General features: G+C 32.3%; 1 pseudogene; it reads right to left on the minus strand.

Moving 5' to 3' along the window:
* Positions 1 to 11,717: 11,717 nt before the first annotated feature.
* LOC141552214 (small ribosomal subunit protein uS2-like) lies at positions 11,718 to 12,570 on the minus strand (annotated as a pseudogene).
* Between the last annotated feature and the right edge of the window lie 6,766 nt (positions 12,571 to 19,336).

The following is a 19,336-nucleotide window of genomic DNA, read 5'->3' on the forward strand; positions in this document are numbered from 1 at the left end:
GGGATATTCAATGAACTGAATTGAAATTCAATAACTTCAAGCTTTTGTTGCAGAATTTATATATATATATATATATATATATATATATATATATATATATATATATATATATATGATATATCTGTGCTTAGTTGTAAGCTTTTGGAGTGGGATGGGGAAGAAAGGAAAAATAAAAGGATGAAGTAAAAAGTGTGCAGTAAAAAACAAAAGAAAAGCTACAAAGCAGCAAAGATGGACAGCTTTGAACATAAGTGTGGCATTTATTTTATAGGCTTTCTTAAAATCAAAATTTATTTCTTTATATTTTGAATCTTCTCTTATGTTCTATTGTATACAAGAATTTTTTTTCTATTTTGTACTTAATTTTAAATAAAAATAAAATAAAATAAACACATTTTAGCTTAAGAAGAAGGTGTTTTTCTTCACTTTCATAAAAGAGGGTAGGATTCTTTAGAGAGAAAGGGAGCTGGCTTTTATGTGTCCTCAAGAAACTTATATGTTTGAATTGCTTTTAAAATTATCCTTCAATAAACAAAAACTTATTCTTTTTCCTCTTATCTTCTAAAAGAAGGAAAAGAGAAAACAAAACCTTTGTAATAAATATACATGAAACAAATTCAACATTTCAGAAACACATGAATATGTATGTATTTATCTATCTACAAACAAACATATTTACATATATAGTATACAGAAACCAACTTTATTCTTAAACATTATCTATAAATCTAAACATATTGGCAGCTACATGCTTTTATAGATTTATATACTTATTCAGATATGTAAATAGCAATAATATATCATAAAATATACTATATCTATAATTTTACATATCTATGTGCATGTACATGTATCTATATTTATTACTACACATGTATATATAACAAATTACTGCATAATCTGTCTCTCATATCTTTGTCTCTCATTCTCACAATCTTTTCTCTTTTTCTCTCTTTCTCTCTTTCCTTTTCTCTCATCAGAACAATTCCTGCTTTTGCCACATTCAAAATTAATATGTCTCATTAATTACTTTTTGCAGGTTAATATTTTATAAAGGTAAAGGTAACATGGAGTCAAACATATAATTTGAACAAATGAACATCTGAGTCTGATATTGTATTCTGCGAAATGAAATGCACTTCATATTTCTTTTTGCACAAATCTATGAATTTTCAAAAAGGAAGTTTTCCTTCCTGTTGCAGATCTAGATATATGAAATCTGTTCTATAAGTTAGTCTTTTAGAATTCCCTGGGATACTATACCAATTCACTGGCATATATTGTAATAGACAGCTAATATGTTATCAGTGCAATTTGAATTCAGATCTTCCTGAATCCTAGGATATAGCTTATTATTTCTCTTAATTGCATCTTAATTTCTATTAGAAAAAAATTAAAGCTCAAGAAAAAGTATGTTTATTTTCCTTTTTTAATGTAAAAAACAACATCCACTGGGGAAGGAGCTTTTATGTAGTTATTTTTGATCATATAATGTTACCCTGACAGAAAATATTGAAAGATCAGATATTGATTTTTCTACTGAATTACATTGAGTTTAACAATTGTGATACTATGATACTCTAAAGGTAAGGAAGTCAGAAAAATGTGCAAATCTAATTTCTCAGATAATGAATGAAGTAGCAGTGCTCAGTATAGGCATTCTCTATCATGGTTTTCTAACTCCAAAAATAAGATATTTTAGAGATCTAGGATTTTATAGGTCAGAATTCTATACTTGAAACAAGGATTCTTACAAGGTGCTACCTCGGTGGAATTAATAACATAATGGTTATCTAGTTTAGCATAGTGATTAATTGTTTACTAATTCAGTAATGTAGTTCTACAAAATTGACACCTATTCTACAAGATTCACACCTATGATAATGTAATTATAATAGAGTATATAAACTGGGACAAACTCAGCTAGATTCATTCATTCCATCTCACACCACTGTGGTGTTCCTTCCACTGAGACTAAGGCCTGTCTGAGCCAGAGTCAGACATAGAAGATCATGGAGAGAAACTCAGAAGGGCCAGCCATAGACTTGGAAAGGGCTCAGAGATAGACTCTGAAGACAGAAGACTGGAGGCTGGAGTACAAGCTCTCTGACTGAGACAGACTTCAAGATAGAGACTGTGGTGATGATCCTCCTGCCTCCTCCACAGAAACCAAGACTTATTCCAGAGAACCTCAAGAAGGCTAGCCCAGGCCCCGGGCAATGAAACTAGATCATGAAGGATATAATAAAGGATTTGGATTTTAACACCTGGCTATTCTTGTGATATATGAATATGTGATATATATGTGATAAATATATATATAATATATATATGTGATAAATGAAGGCTGGTCCAGACACCTCCAGAAAACTAAGAGAACATTACACTAGGGGGCATATTTAAAGAGATTGTTGCCATTGCATCATGCTTTGGTCAGAACCTTGGCCAAATTTTAGGTTTTAAATAAGTTATATAAAGTATCTATGAAGGAGAAATAAAATATGACAAACTAGGTAAGAACATTATGAAGTTGATAATTTCATATATTTTTGTAAAATCCATTTGTTATTTAATGACAACTGCAACTTTATCTAAATGGTTACCTGAACCCTCTTGTTTTTGATCAACTAGACTTCTGTAAATATATTTTAAAAAGGTATTCTGTAAATATATTTATGGCAGCTATTTGGGGGGTATCAAATACTAGATAATCATCCACTTGTGTATATTTAATCTATTCCAGTGATCCAACACTCTATTTCTCAGCCTGTACCAAATGGTTTTGATGATTGTTGCTTTATAATATAATTTTAGCTAAATCACCATCCTTTGGATTTTTTTTTTTAATTCCCTTAATATTCATGGCCTTTTGTTTTTCCAGATAAATTTTGTTATTATTTTTTTCTAGTTCTATAAATTACTTTTTTAGTAGCTTGATAAGTATGGCACTGAACAAGTAGACCAATTTAGGTGGAATTGTCATTTTTATTATATTAGCTCAGCTTCTCCATGAGCAATTAATATTTTCCTAATTATTTTATTTGTGTGAGAAGTGTTTTGTAAATATGTTTATATATTGCTTGGGTTTGTCTCAACAAGTAGACCTCCCCCCAAGTATTTTATTTTGTGTATAGTTATTTTAAAAGGAATTTCTCTTTCTATCTCTTACTACTGAGATTTGTCAGTAATATATAGAAATGATGATGATTTGTGTGAGTTTATTTTAAATTCTGTAACTTTACAAAAACTGTGAATTATTTCCAGTAGGTTTATGGATGATTTTCTAGGAGTCTCAAGTATATTATCATATTTCTACAAAGAGTGAAATTTTTATTTCCTCATTGCTTATTCTAATTCCTTTAATTTTTTTTTTTCTTTTCTTATTGGTAATGAATCATTTATAGTAGAATGTTGAATAACAGGGGTGATAAATGGGCATCCTTGTTTCACCTCTGACCTTACTGGGAATGAGTTCAGATTCTCTCCATTACAAATAATGCTTGCTATTTGTTTTAAATAGCTACTGCTTATTATTTTAAGGAAAACTCCCTTTACCCCTATGTGCTCTCATGTTTTTAATAGAAATGGGTACTGTAGTTTGTCAAAAGTTTTTTTCTGCATCTATTTAAATTATCATATGATTTCTGTTGGTTTTGTTATTGATATGGTAGATTATGGTAATAGTTTTCCTCATATTGAACCAGCCTTATATTCTTGGTATAATCTTTATCAGAGAAACTGCCTTCAAAATTCTTGTCACAATTACTATTGTTAACTAATTTCCCCCAATTTATTTGATTATCTCTCTCCTTTCACTCTATCCCTCTTTAAAAAATGACTTTTTTTTTCCTGACTAACTCCCCTCCCAATATGCCCTTTCTTTTATAACCCTCCTCTCTTCTTCTATTTCCTTTTCCTGATACTTTTCTGCAGGGTAAGATAGATTTCTATACTCTATTGAGTGTGGATATTGTTTCCTTTTTGAATTTTGCTCATTTGTAAAAGCTGAGTTCTACTTCTAGGGCCCAAAGGGACAAGGGCCTCTCACTATTTCTCTATTGGGGCTAGAGGTTTTCCATTGTACTGGGTTGCTTTTGTTGTGCCAGGATTCAGTAACCCACAGTTTTCTTTTGCATAGGTATTAGAGGTCTCACAGCTCACCTGCTGAGCCACTGGCACTTTGGGCTAGGATCAAGGGGCCTCAACTGCTCATCTGTGCTATATCTGACAATCTTCCACTAGATTCCTTGCATTGTGTCTGCTCTCAGTTGTGTACCTCTTTTACCCAAGTGAGACAGACCTTTCCTGAAGTCGTTCTGAGAAATCTTGATCTGGAAAAATGTTTCACAATTTATTTTTTTAGGGAATTCCTTATGGAACTGAGGGTTTAAGTCATTACCAATAGCCATTTGGAATGGAGTTGTTGAAAGTCTCTTATGATTCTGAGATTATGTGTTTCTGTGACATCATCACCATTATCATGATCATCATCATCATCAGCACTATCAAGGATTCTAAGACAAAGGACATCATGTATATTTGTTGGAAAAAATAGTTAGAAAATGTAATTTTAAAATGTAAATAAATAAGAGGTTCAAATTAATATTTTTCCAAAATAATTGGATTTCATATATGTGGTATCTTTTGTTTGCTAATGACAATGTGATAGAAAAGGAAAATTCTTGCATTTGGAGTCAGACAGAGGTTCTTATTCTGAAATCCAGATTTGTCACTAATAAGCATGACCTGCATAACCTTGGACAAGTGCCTTCCTTTCTCTATGCCTCAGTTTTTTGATCTATAAAATAAGGGATTTGGAATGGATGATGTCTAAGGTCTTTTTCAGTTCTAAATCTATGTTACTACATTATGAAGAAATAAGTACAAGTCTTCTGCTGATGCATTTGAATTACTTAAGAATAACTACCAGACCATAAAAAGAAGTCCTGAGATGAACTCTAAAGCTTATTTATTGGAAAAGCTTCTTAAAGAAAAATTTAAGAAGCTTAAAATTTTTAATCTTTAAAAATGGGTGCTTGAAAATTGACAATAGCTTTAAAACCCTTGTTAAAGCTGCCCAGCAAATTGGAACTAACTTGCTTTATTTTCAGTGCCATAGGAGATAAAACTCATGGACAGGAACTAAAATTGAAACAGGAAGGGCTGGATTTGTAAGGCAGGCTTAAGCTTTTTAACAAGAGCTATCAGGTTACAAAATTGGCAGACTGAAGTAGCTAAAGCAGGTAATTTAATATCTGGACTTGTAATTTTATTTTTTTCCCTTTTCCCCTTAACAGCAAAGAATACCAGAAGTAGACATTGTTTTAAAATTGACTTTCTATGAAATTTGATTCATTTGACCAATATTTATTTGGATCTTTTTTTATATTCATGATACAAGATTAGGTTCTAAGAAACTGAATATTGAATAAGATGTGGTCCCAGACGACAATGAGTTTACAATCTTTTAAGATTATAGTGACTCACAATTGTTAGTTAGAACTTTTTGCTTCACAAAGTCTTTTATATAAAATGTCATTTGTTTATTAAGGAAAAATCCCAGGGATTTGTTTGGCTTCCAAATAAACAATTCAAGTCCTCAACATTAATTAAAATTCTGCAGAATACCCTATTCTTCTTGATAAATACTAATTATTATTATTAGTGTTGTATTTAATGATCATTTTAAGTAAAAACAATAATTTTAAATTCCTGTTGCATGCAGATGACTATTAGTCACTGAGAAAAAAAACAAACAAAAGCACAAATGTTTAGAAAATAAACAATCTTGATCCTTTAAAAGTTCTCAGTTGTCCCAGTTTGGATAAGAAACTATTTTTGATAGTTCTGATTCTCAATACTTTGCTGTTCTGTAATTTTTCAGTCCTGTTTGACTCTTTGTGATCCTATTTGCAGTATTTTGGGCAAAGATAGTGGAGTAGTTAGCCAGTTCCCTCATTTTACATATGAGGAAACTGAGGCAAATAAAGTTAAATGATTTTCCTAGGGGTCACACAACTATTAAGTATCTAAAAAAGATTTGAATCTGTCTCACTTTATCAGTTTGGTAACCAATAGCAAATCACTTGATTCCTTATTTATGAAATGAAGAGTTTGGGCTCAGCTTCTAAGGTAACTTCTAACTCTATCTACAATTCTATTTATTATACAAAATCAAAATGAAATTCTTTATGTGTCTAATCAGAGATGATGATTGGAACATAATCATTAACTAACGTTATCATTCATTTAATAAGGGAGTAGATATGCCTTGAGCTGGGTACTAAAGGGTCAGTAAGATTTGTTTAAAGGAGAAAGAAAAACAATACTAATACTCATAAAGGTGATTAGGTTCTCAAAAGAACTTTACAATGCATGAAATCACTGAAAAACCTTTGTTTTGTTTATTTTTTTTTTCCCCTGACACATAACTGGGGCTTTCTGATTTGGGGACAGAATCTATGTTATTTTCAACAACCACACTAAAATTTCATATACTATCTCATTCACTTGAGGCAATATTCTTCATTTAAACAGCTTATCCCTAGTGAATATTACATGGTTTTCTTCCTACTCTTATGTAGCAGAATTAAAGTAAATTGTGTGCAGAAGGAATGCATTAGACCAATAGTCATGGGATCTGAGGTTAGCCAAGAGCCCAAACTTTACCAATAACTATCTTTGATATTGAACAAATAGCATAACTTCTTTGAACATGTGTACTTAAAGATAAAATGATGAAGGAAAGAAGGAAGGGAAAAAAAGGAAGGGAAGAAGGAAGAAAGTAGGGAGGGAAGGAGGAGAAGGGAGTAAATGGATATTTCTGTCAGACACTTTGTTAAGCACTTTATAAATGATATCTCATCTGCTCTTCATAACAACGATGAGAGGTATATGCTATTATTATCACCATTTTACAGTTGAGGAAACTGAGTCATACAGGTTAAATGACCTGCCCAGGATTGTACAATTAGTCAGTATCTAGATTAGATCTGAATTCATGTCTTGTTGAATTCAAGTCCAGGACTCTATTTATTATATCACCTCTTTGATAACCTCATTGTCTCTTCCAACTTGAAATGATCTCATTCTATTTTTTATACATATTATCTTGGCCCAATGCTAGGAATAGAATTTTACTTGCACTTTATATTGTATGTGGTCATTTTTTAAACTAGTTTAGATTTATTGCTTCAGCAACTGGGTAGTAGCCATTGTTAGTGTATAAAAAATATCTCAGAATAAGTATGTGATTAATACTAGTCAAAGTCTCTATTTTTCAAAACTATAAAAAATAGATTAAAATGTTAAATATGAGCCCAAGGCTATTGATAGATACCTTTTTATGAAATATTCATAAAACAAAACATAATGAAGGAACCAAAGCTAGGATAATAAGAAGGTGTGTTTTTATCCTTTAATAAACTTGGTGTTGATACCCTAAAAATGAGCACCTTGCATTGACAGGCTTTTGACATTAAGTGCAAATTAATCGATTCTTTTCAGAAATATAAAAATAAATTATTTATTCAAAGATTATCACTGTGTTGATTTTTTTTGTTTACTTTTAGCAATTTATTTTGTAAGCAATTAAACTGAAGAGTTATAAATGTCAGCGTAAGGGAAGACTGAAAGGGAGTTTTTTCTCATTAGATAAACAATTCTTTAGCAAGATTTAATGGATAGAAGAAATATATAGATCTTTAATGTCAAAGGGAATAGTCGTGTTTAATTAATTAATTAAAAAATGAATATAATAAATATCTGCCATAATAATTAGAGGCAGGTTGGAGAAACTACTATGGCCTTTTTTGAAAAATATTAAAGGGATTTATAGAGCTGAGCATCAAATTAAAATAATTTAAGATCAAGGACTTTATTTTTTTATGTTATCAGGAAAGGGTAAGTGAAGGGCATAAACATTTGGTAAGCATCTATTATGTGATAAATATTGTAATAAATATTTTATCATAAATATAACAATAACAATAAATATGTAATAAATATAATAATAAATTTAAATATTTTCTCATTTGATTATCACAGCAACCCTGAGAATTAGATGTTGTTATTCTATTTTCAGTTAGGGAGGCTGAGGTAAATGCAACTTAAATGACTTGTCTGGGTTCAAATAGCTACTAAGTGTTGAAGGCCCAATTTCAACCTTACTCTTTCTAACTCCAGACACATTCTATCTACTGAACCAATTCTTTACTTGAATTTGGAATGTGTATTAGATATGTACTAGGAAACTTGTAGATAATGACTAGGGAAGGTAATATAACAGATTTTTAATCCAATTAGTAGATATATTCATTAGTGGACAAAAAAACAAAAAGATCATCAAGTAGTCTAAATTTTGTAATTTCTTATACTTTTCTCTCACCTGAATGCCTCTGCTTATCATGAAGCATCTTTTCCAGCAAATTAAAAAGTATCTAATTTTAAATCATATCTCTTCAAAGACACTTAACTGTTATTTGTTTTTAAAGTCTAAGCTCTTTGGAGGCCAGAAGGAGTTGGATTAATGGTCAAGTACTATACAATTAATCAATAATTGCTTCTAAAAGTCATGATGTCAAAGGAAACAGTTCTTCTACTCTAAAAATTCCTCAAGAAAAATAAAATAGAAAAAGAGAGTATTTTTAAGTTCCTTATATCATTTTCCTGATTACCTCCTCATACTTCTGATTTCTGTATTTAAAATCAAATTTTCTATTCAGTTCTGGTCTTTTCAACAGGAGTGCTTGAAAATCTTCTATTTCATTGAATTTTCAACTTTTCTCTTGAGGGATTATAGTCAGTTTTGATAGGGTAGGTGTTTCTTGATTGTAGTGCTAGCAGTATTGCCTTTTAGCATATCATATTCTAAGCTGTCTGGTCCTTTAATGTAGAAGCTGCTAAATCTTGTGTTGTCCTGACTGTGGCTCCACTATATTTGAATTATTTCTTTTTGGATGATTTCGATATTTTCTTCTTGATTAGAGAGTTCTGGAATTTAGCTATAGTATTCCTGGGAGTTTGAGATCTTGGGATGTCTTTCAGGAGGGGATTGATGGATTCTTTCAATTTCTATTTTACTCTATGGTTCCAGAATATTAGGACAGTTTTCCTTGATAATTTCTTGAAAGATGATGTCCAGGATCATTTTTTTGATCATGACTCTCAGTTAGATCAATAATTTAAAAATTATCTCTCTTGCATCTATTTTCCAAGTCATTCTTCTAATGAGATATTTCACATTGTTTTTTTTGTTTTTCATGGTTTTGCTTTATTCTATTTCATAAAGGCATTAACTTTCATTTGCTCAATTATAATTTTTAAACAAATATTTTCCTCAATGAGCTTTTATAACTCCTTTCCCACCTGGCCAGTTTTGTTTTTTAAGGTATTCTTCTCCTTACTAGCCTTTTATATTTCTTTTTGCACTACTCTCAAATTTTCCATAATTTTTCCTCTATTTTTATCTTACTTGATTTTCAAAATCCCTTTTGAGCTCTTCCATGGCCTAATACCAATTCTTATTTTTCCTGAAAGCTTTGAATGTAGGGACTTTGATTTTGTTACTTTCTTCTGAGTGTGTGTTTTGATCTTCCTTGTCACCATATTAACTTTCTATGGTCAGAATCTTTTTCTGTTGTCTGTTCATTTGCCTAGTCTATTAGATTTTAACTCTTTGTTAAAGTAGGACTGTATTTCCAGGATAGAGAGTTCACTGTTCCAAGCTTCAGGGATTTTGTTCAGTTGTTTTCAGAGATCCTTCTAGGGACTCATCACAAGCATTCTTTTTTGCTCTGGAACTATTGGGAGTGTCCCTGCCCCCTGTAATTGTAAGATCTAAATCAGAATCCTTTCTTAATACTTGTAATAGACCTGAGACCTCCAGAAACTGTCACTGCTCATACCTACTCCTGGTAGGTTCTGTTGTCCTTCCAAGTTGTCTTTGATATCTCTTGGCTAAGAGGTTTGGAATTTACCAGTACTGCCACCGATTCAGAGGTGCCTAAGGCCCTGTATATTTTGCTGGAACTAGAAGTTGGGCCAGGGTCAAGACCAGGGCTTCACTTGTGAGACCTGAATTGAACAGCAGGCTGGACTCCTACCCTGATGTCACAGATCTTTCCTGCTGACCTTTTAAATTGTCATTGATTGAAAAATTGCTCTTCTTCATCTTTTTGAGCGTTCTGATGCTCTAAAATTTGTTGAGGGTCATTATTTGAAAGAATTTGGAGTGGTTTAGGGGAGACCAAGGCCAGTTCCTGTCAGCCACTTATATAAAAGCAACATAAAGCAATGCATAAATTGGTATAATCTCCTCAAGTATACATTCTTACAATATTTTATCTTGAATTTTATCTTTTAGTATTTTGCAGTTTGGGCACTAACGTCTAATTGTACATTGTCTAAGACTATAAAAATGCAAACTGTCCTATGACAATTCCTGAATTAACTTTCAGCACTCTATCACCATTCTTACTAAAATTACACTGAGAGGCAGAGCCAAGATGGTAGAATAAAGGCAGGAACTGGCCTTGGTCTCCCCTAAACCACTCTAAAAATAAAAATAAAAAAAATCGACTCTGAGTGAAGTTATATAAGAGTCATTTCTGGTTTGGCCAGAAATTCTGAGGGTCTTCTCCTCTCAGATATATTTTTATGTGATTTTTTTTTTGACTGGAGAAAGAGGCTATTCCTTGCCTTGATTTGTGCTTAGCCTTAATCTCTAAATGAGTGTGGCTTCAGGCAGATTTTTTTTTTCCTGAGGCAATTGGGGTAAACATGACATGCCCAGGGTCACACAGCTAGGAAGTGTTAGGTGTCTGAGTCCAGATTTAAACTCAGATCCTGGCTGAAGTGGACTTCAGGACTGGTGCTCTATCTGGTAGCTTCAGTCAGCCTATTGAATGCACACTTGAAAACGTCAAGTTTTCCTCATACATCCAAAGACATTTCTAATCAACCTGACCTAAATCAGGCCAGTGAACCAGATGACTTTGAAGGAGAAAGTGAGATTGGTGTCTTGCACAGCCCTACCTCATTTTAATTCACTTTACTTGCATGTCATGGCATCACCTTCTTGAAGTCATCATCCTCTTCCAAAATAAAGGACAAACTACCATAACAATTTTTACAATAGTCTTATTGTGAAAGAAGAAATAGAACAAGGGAAAAGTGGTCTTCTTTTTAGCCATCTCTGGGAGAAACTTTCTCCTAAAAATGGCAACTAAGAATCAGGAGAGGAATGAAACAGGTTTTTACCAAAATTGGATTCTAAATTTCAGTTTTTCTCTTTTCTCTACCATCAAGTACACTGGAAAATGTTTACACCATCGCTTTGTGTACTCTATAATCTTTCTGTTTTTCATCTAAACATATTCTCAAGTACATCTTTAAAGGATAAGAGATAAAAGCAGAAATTGATGGAAAATATTGAGGTATGACAATAGGTAGAATTTGTATGTTTCTCTAAGTCATAGGTTCTTAAACTTTTTCTGTCATAGACTCTTTTGGTAATCTGATGAATCTCTTTTCAGAATAATATTTTAATTGAAAAAATTATATGAGATTACTAAGAAGATTAATTCTATTCAAATATAGATATTTATATATCTATATCTATCTATCTATCTATCTATCTATCTATCTATCTATCTATCTATCCACTATTTCTTGTTCTTATTATTTTTCTTGTTCTTCTCATGAGAAATCAATACTTATTATCGGTCAACATTTTTCAATACTATTAGAACATCTGTGGTGGTTCCTATCCACTCAATGATCTGAGCAGTAGGAACTGCAGACCTTCTCAATAGCCAGATGAGCACTATAATATTTAGTAGAGAACTGTTGAATAGGCACAGATGGCATCTGTACTCCTTCAAACCAATCAGCCACCTGTGGATGAGTAGCAGCGAATTCTGGAGCAGGAACATTTACCCTGAAATGCCTTTTATTACTGCTTTCTCAGCTGTGAGCTATTCTTTCTTTTCAATGTCCTTTGGATCCTTGTAAAAATAAAGACTAGACATAAATTCTCAAGGATGTTCATGGGAAATGGTACCATGCATAAAAAGGACTTTAAAGGTCTCCAACCATCACAGCCTACTGAGTGAGCTTCCTTATTGTTACATGGAATGGTAAAGTTCACATAATAAATTGGGAAATCTATATTGCACAATGCAGTGGTTGTGTGTTTAACACATGATGCTTTAGTCAGGGATTGGTGATCTGCCCAAGGATCAATGACACTAAGAAGTGAGACTCTATGAAAGCTGTCTGGATCTGGTTAGTGAAGATGCCTGCTGTGAAGCATCCAGCAATAGCTGTGGCATCAGTGGCAACAGCACATTTCAGAACAGCTTACTGTCCAATGTCCTGGATCAGCTGGATTTTCAATAAGCAACAATAGCATAAACTGACAGGAAAGGTTTTCCTAAATTTTCTTCAAATTAGTTATGTAGATACCAAAATCTGGAGGTCCAAAATTATGCCACCCAAATGGGTTCCTGAAGGAAGAAATTTGAGAAGTTCATTTCTCTTCATTTGCTAGACATCTAGGGATCGAGACATAAAAGTTTCTCTTTTTAGTTAAGATGGAAACCAATTACAGCACCATATGGAACACTCTTCTGGGCAGCTTAGAAAAAGCAGGCTACCTCTTTAATGCTACTAAGGGAAAGGCTGTCTGGTAGCTTCTGATTATCAGATGTTATTCATGCTTGATGGGTACCAAATTCATTTGTTTCTAGAGTACTATTGATATCATTGTAAGCTATGCAAACATGAACTGAGAAACTTGAAAATAAAAGATAGATGTCTTGCTGAATTCCCCATTAAAGCATGCATTTTATCTTGGTATAATAGAAAAAACAAAACAAACAAACAAAAAAAAAAAATCCCAGTAGATTTGTATTCAGGAGATGTGGTTTCAAATCTCTACTTCCTAGCTATTTGAACTTGGTCAAATTACATATAGTTTCTGTATATCTATCTATCTATCTATTTATCTATCTATCTATCTATGTATATATATATATATATATATATATATATATATTTTTTTTTTTTTTTTTTTTTGCATATTTCTTGCCAGTAAAAAAAAAAAAGAAAAAAAAAGATATTCTTTCCTTGAGATTGTCAAAGGCATTTTTTTTCATGGATGATATAGAATGCAAAATGCAATTGTATTTCAAAATGCCATTTTCAATTAATTTTAGTAATCAAATACCATACCCTTGGTTTAAGTGAAATATTTATATGGGAACTAGTGGGAGTTTCATAAGGGTCAAATTCTCAAAAATGTATAGAATTGTGTGAGATTGGATTTAGTTAATCACATTTTCTTTATGACAAAGTTTTCATCGGTGTAAAGCAAGTTCTAACACCTAGTCTTTGCACTCAAACCCCTTCCCTAGACTTCCCTGATTGATAGCCCTCTTTGAGTCCAATTATATTTTTATCCATACACCCATGTAATTTTTTAGTGGTCACTTTCTCAGTGAACCAAGTGGAAAGAGCCCTGGGAATGGAACTACAGGTTTTTTTTTTTTTTTTTTTTTTTGTTGTTGTTGTTGTTGTTTGTTTGTTTTCCAACAAAGATTTTATTGGCTTATGGGAATAGAGAGAAAGCAAAATCATATTAATTACATTTTATTTCTGTATACATCAAGCTATCATAAAAAAACACATACAATCCACTTTACCTGTTCTTCTAAGGTTATTTCTGAAATTATAAAAATATCAGTGGAGCGTGGGCAGAACTAAGTAGAATACAGGCAGTTACCTACCTGAACTCTTACAACCTTCTGCTCCAAAATAATTTAAAATAATTCCTCAACCAAATATCAAATTAGCAAGTGCAGGAAAAGATTAGAGTGAACCATTTTTCCCCAGCCTAAAATAAACTAAGAAGTTAGGAGGAAAGATCTTTGACATTATGATAAGAACTAGCCTGAAGTGCATTACCAGGAACAATTGTGAGTCTTGGAAATGATTATGACAGAGAGAGCAGCTGCTTTTGAAGTTCTTAGCATAGAGACAATGGTAGGAGGGCTAGAGAACTGGTTCAAAAATATTATGACTATTTTTTGGCACTGGGTGCAATTGGCACAGATTGATAACTCTAATGTCTATATGCAATTCTAGATCGAAGTTATAGGGTAGAAAGGAACACTTACAGAGGATCAAAAGGGATTGTAGGGCCTGGTCCCAATTTTAAGGCAGAGAGAAGCAGTGGGATTTGTGGTTGCAAAAGTATTCACAGTTCCAGGGCTAGAGAACCACTGATATTTCTGATATTTGCAGCTTCAGGGGAGCAACATACTTCTTAGGGAAAAAAAAAAAAAAAGAAACCTAAAAAACTCCACAAAAACAAAACAAAAAAACCAGCATCAATCAGCACAATGATAATTTGACTCTTGATCATACCATTTTGCAAGAGTCAAAAACTTGTAGATCATCAGAATTAGCTCTGAAAACAGAAACATTAAAAAAGCCTGCAATTTGAGACAATGGCTCCCCACTCCAGATTGAACAGATCCTAAAATTTAACATAAAGTTCAGTCAAGAAATAAGCTGGAAAAGTAAGCAAAGAACCACATCAACAAAAATAACTTGAGCATAAAAAGCAATTATGATAGCTAGGAAGACCAAGGAGTTAACTCAGAAGAAGATAACAATGTGAAAATGGATGTTTAAAAAAAAAAAAAAAAAGCTGCAGCTAAGGATGGAGCCAAGATGTTTGAAGAAAGTCAAGAAGCTTTTCCAGCTCTCCCAGTTTCCCTTGAAAACCACATGAAAACAAGCCTCTTAACAGAATGTGATGGAATGAAACCACTCTCCAGCTCAAGATTAAACATCAAAAAAAGTCAGTTTCACTGGGGTGAAAAAGGTGTTTAGCCCAGCTCAGATACACTTTGGGAAAACCAGTAAGAGGGTCTTAATCACAGCAAATCAACAACTAAGACTCTCAATCCTGTCTCAGTAGAGGAGCAAGTCAGTGGAGCTTTCAGTCTCAGTTCAGAAGGCAAACTGAGAAACCAGAGTTTCTGAACCAAACAGACAAAGCTACCCCCCCAGCAAACAAAAGAGGCTCCTGTTCTTAAAACCAAGGTTCAGAGTTGTGCAGGAAGTTTGGGACAGCATCCTCGTTACTCCAGAGGGTATGGTTGTGAATGGACTGTGATGTGGTAACATCAAAGAAAAACTCATTAAGGGGTAAAAAAAGGTTTTTCATGAAAAAACAGGAAAGGGGAGGGAGGTATAATGGGACAATTGGTTCACATGAAGAGATGCAAAAGATCTATTATAATTAAGGTAAAGAAGGGAAGCAGAAGACCATTGTCTGAAGATTGATCTCAGCTATTTTGGCTCTAAGAGGGAATAACTTAATCATTCAGTTGCATATAGACATTTATCTAAATTTATCTATTAAGAAATAGGAGGAGAAAGAGAAAAGCAAAGGGAGAGACAGGATAGAAGCTAGGGCAGAAACACTAAGGAAAAAAGAAGGGAGGAAGAGTTGATAGAAGATAAAATAGTGTATAAGGTGAGAGGAGAGAAAGTAGTGCATAGGGTGAGTAAAAAATAAACACAGGGCTAAGGACAGAGTAGTAACATAAAAAAAAAAAATCTATATTCAGGGAAGAAAATAGGATGGTAGGAAATATAGAGCTGGTAATCATAACTGTGAATGTGAATAGGATGAACTCTCCCATAGAAGGAAATAGCAGAATGAATTCAAAAACAGAATCATACAATATGTTGTTTACATGGAACACAGTTGACACAGAGAGACACATATAGAGTAAAGGTAGAAGACTGAAATAGAATTTGTTATACTTCAGCACATGTGAAAAAAAGCAGAGGTGGCAATTTTAGTCTTAGATAATGCAAAAGTAAAAATAGATCTTATTAAAAGAGATAAGAAAGGAAAGTATATCTTGATAAAGATGCCATAAATAATGAAATACTATCAATACTAAATGTGCATGCATCAAGTGGTAGAGCAGGCAGACTCCTAAAGAAAATTTTAAGCCAGTTAGAAGAAGACATAGATAGCAAAACTATTCTAGAGCAGGACCTCAACCTTCCCTTCTCAGAATCAGACAAATCTAACTGTAAAGGGCTGAAACTGAGTTGATACACTGGAATCAGACAACAGAGCACTTAAAGCTAATTACCAACTGGACAATACTCTATTACCATATGCTTGGAAAATGGCCCTTCCCACTATTCTGTGTTGGTTTGCTCTTTTGGTGTATACAGATAATTGTAGGAGGGATTAGGGGGTGGAGTAAGACAAGCCTGGGTCAATTTGGCAGTAGAGGAGGAGAAGGGAGGTCATGGAGATCCTGTGTCCATTCCCTTCACTTCTACCCCTAAAGACCAAGAATAAAGACCAAGGACTTTTGCTTATCCTGACTCCAGCTGATTCCAAGGAATCCAGGGTGCTAACTCAGTCTTCACAAGAAAGAAACTAGGGAGGTTAATAGGATCCTAGAAAACCTAGATATGATAGACCTCTGGAGAAAACTGAATAAGATTAGAATGTAATATGTCTTTTTCTTAATAGTATGTGGCACCTACACAAAAACTGACCATGTATTAGGGCATAAAAACTTCACAATCAAATGCAAAAAGGCAGAAATAGTAAATGATTCCTTTTCAGACCACAAAGCAATAAAAATATGCAATAAAGGGCCAGGGAAAGATAGACTAAAAACAATTGGAAATCAAATAATCTAATTCAAAGAATTAGATTAGGTCAAAAAATAAATCACAGAAACAATCCATAATTTCATCCAAGAGAATGACAATAATGAGACAACATACAAAAATCTATGTGAAGCAGCCAAAGCAGTTCATAGGGGAAATTTTATATCTCTTAGTACCTATATAAATAAAATAGAGAAGAGGAAATCAGGAAATCAGTGAATTAGGCATACAAATACAAAAGCAAGAAAAAGAACAAATTAAAAACTTCTAATTAAATACCAAATTAGAAATTCTGAAATTCAAAGGAGAGATCAATAAAACAGAAATTAAGAAAGCTATTGAAACTGATAAACAAAACTAAGAGTTGGCTTTATGAAATAACCAAAAAATAAATAAATCTTTGGTTAATTTGATCAGAAAAAGGAAAGAAAAAAAAATCTCCAGCATCAAAATGAAAAGGGTAAATTCACCCCTTTTCCACTCTGTGTTAGCAAGTCTGACAATCTAACTGAAATGGATAAATATTTACAAAAAAATATAAATTACCAAGGATAACAGAAAAGAAATTAGATGTCATTAGAACTTCTTAAGATACAATCTTCAGAGCCAGATAGATTTACAAGTGAATTTATCAGATATTTAAACAACAATTAATTCCAATGCTATGTAAATTATTTGGAAAAATAGGTAAAGAAGGAGGGCTGCTAAATTCCTTAAATCACACAATTATGGTACTAATACCTAAACCAGAGAGGGCCAGAAGAAAATTACAGATTAATCTTTCTAATTAATATTACTTCAAAAATTTAAGTAAAACATTAGCAAAGAGATTACAGCAATTTATCAGCAGGATAATACATTATATCCAAATGGGATTTATTTATGCCAGGAATGCAGGGCTGACAACATCAGGAAAATCATTATCATAATTAACCAAAATCAACAACAAAATCAGCAGAAATTATATGATTATATCAATAGATGCAGAAAAAGCTTTTGACAAAATACAGCACCCATTCCGATTAAAAATAATAAGAGATCAGAGGGATGAAGGAAGTTTTCCTTAAAATAATAAGGAATATCTATCTAAAACCTACAGTAAGCATTATTTGTAATGTAGAGAAGTTGAACTCATTCGTAATAAGATCAAGGATGAAAGAAGGATGCCCTTTGTACTAGAAATGTTGGTTTTAGTAAAAAAGAAAAGATAAAAGAAATTAAAATAATTTGAATAGGCAATGAGGAAATAATATTGTCACTCTTTGCAGCTGATATAATGATATAGTTAAAGAATTTTAGAAAATTATCCCAAAACCTACTGGGAACAATTCACAGCTTTAGCAAAGTTTTAGGATATAAAATAAACCCTCACAAATCATCAGCATTTCTATGTTACTGACAAAGCCCATCAACAAGAGATAGAGAAATTCCATTTAAAATTATTATAGACAAAATAAAATACTTGGGGGTCTACATTCCAAGACAAAGTCAAGAACTATATGAACACAAGTACAAAACACTTCTCACACAAATAATGTCACATCTAAAGAACTGGAAAAATGTCAATTGTTCATGACCAGGCCAAGCTAATATAATAAAAATGACAATTTTGCCTAAATTGGTCTACTTGTTCAGTGACATATGAATAAAAATGCAAAAACATTATTGTATAAAACTAGAAAAAATAATAACAAAATTCATCTGGAAATAGAAAAGGTCAAGAATATCAAGAGAAGTAATGAAAGAAAAAAAATCCAAAGGATGGTGGCTTATCAGTACCAAACCTAAAACTATATTATAAAGTAGCAGTTATCAAAACCATTTGGTACTAGCCAAGAAATAGAGTGGTGGATCAATGGAATAGATTAGATATGATTGAACAAGTTGTGGTATATGAAGGTAATGGAATATCATTATTCTATTAAAAAATGATGAACAAGCTGATTTTAGAAAGGCCTGGAAATATCTACATGAACTGATATTGAACAAAACAAGCAGAACCAGGAATACACGTACACAATAACCGCAAGAATGTGTGATGGATGGTCAACTATGAAAGACTTGGTTCTTCTTGATTGTTCATTGTCCAAAGAATCCCAATAAACTTTGGACAGAAAATGCCATTTATATATATAAAAAAAAAAAAAAAAGAACTAAGGAGAACAAAGGTAAATATATGTTATGTTCACTTCTTTTTTTCTGTTTTTTAATCTCTCCCATAGTTTTTCGTTTTTGCTTTGATTTTCTCTTCAAAGTTATTCATAAAACAATGTGTATTAAAAATAAAAATCTAAATTAATAAAGCTTCAAAGAAAAAAAGCTAACTGCAAGCAAAACCATAAGAATTTTTGGAAGTGCTACAGAAAAAATAAAAATTGAAAAAAAATAAGAATGGTGCATGAAAATTATGAAAAGAGGTACTAGCTTAGTAAAAGGCATAAAAATCCTGAAGAAAATAAGGTCTTAAGAAACAGAATTGGCTGAATTTTAAAAAATAAGTACAATAATTATAATTGCCATTCAAAATTTTTCTTATCATTTATATTTATTTCTATTTTTGTAATCTGAACAAAAATTTTATTTCCCCTGTGAGGAAACTCCTTCTCTACTAATATAGACT

Source organism: Sminthopsis crassicaudata, chromosome 1 (genome assembly GCF_048593235.1).
Source record: "Sminthopsis crassicaudata isolate SCR6 chromosome 1, ASM4859323v1, whole genome shotgun sequence".
Taxonomy (NCBI): Eukaryota; Metazoa; Chordata; class Mammalia; order Dasyuromorphia; family Dasyuridae; genus Sminthopsis; species Sminthopsis crassicaudata.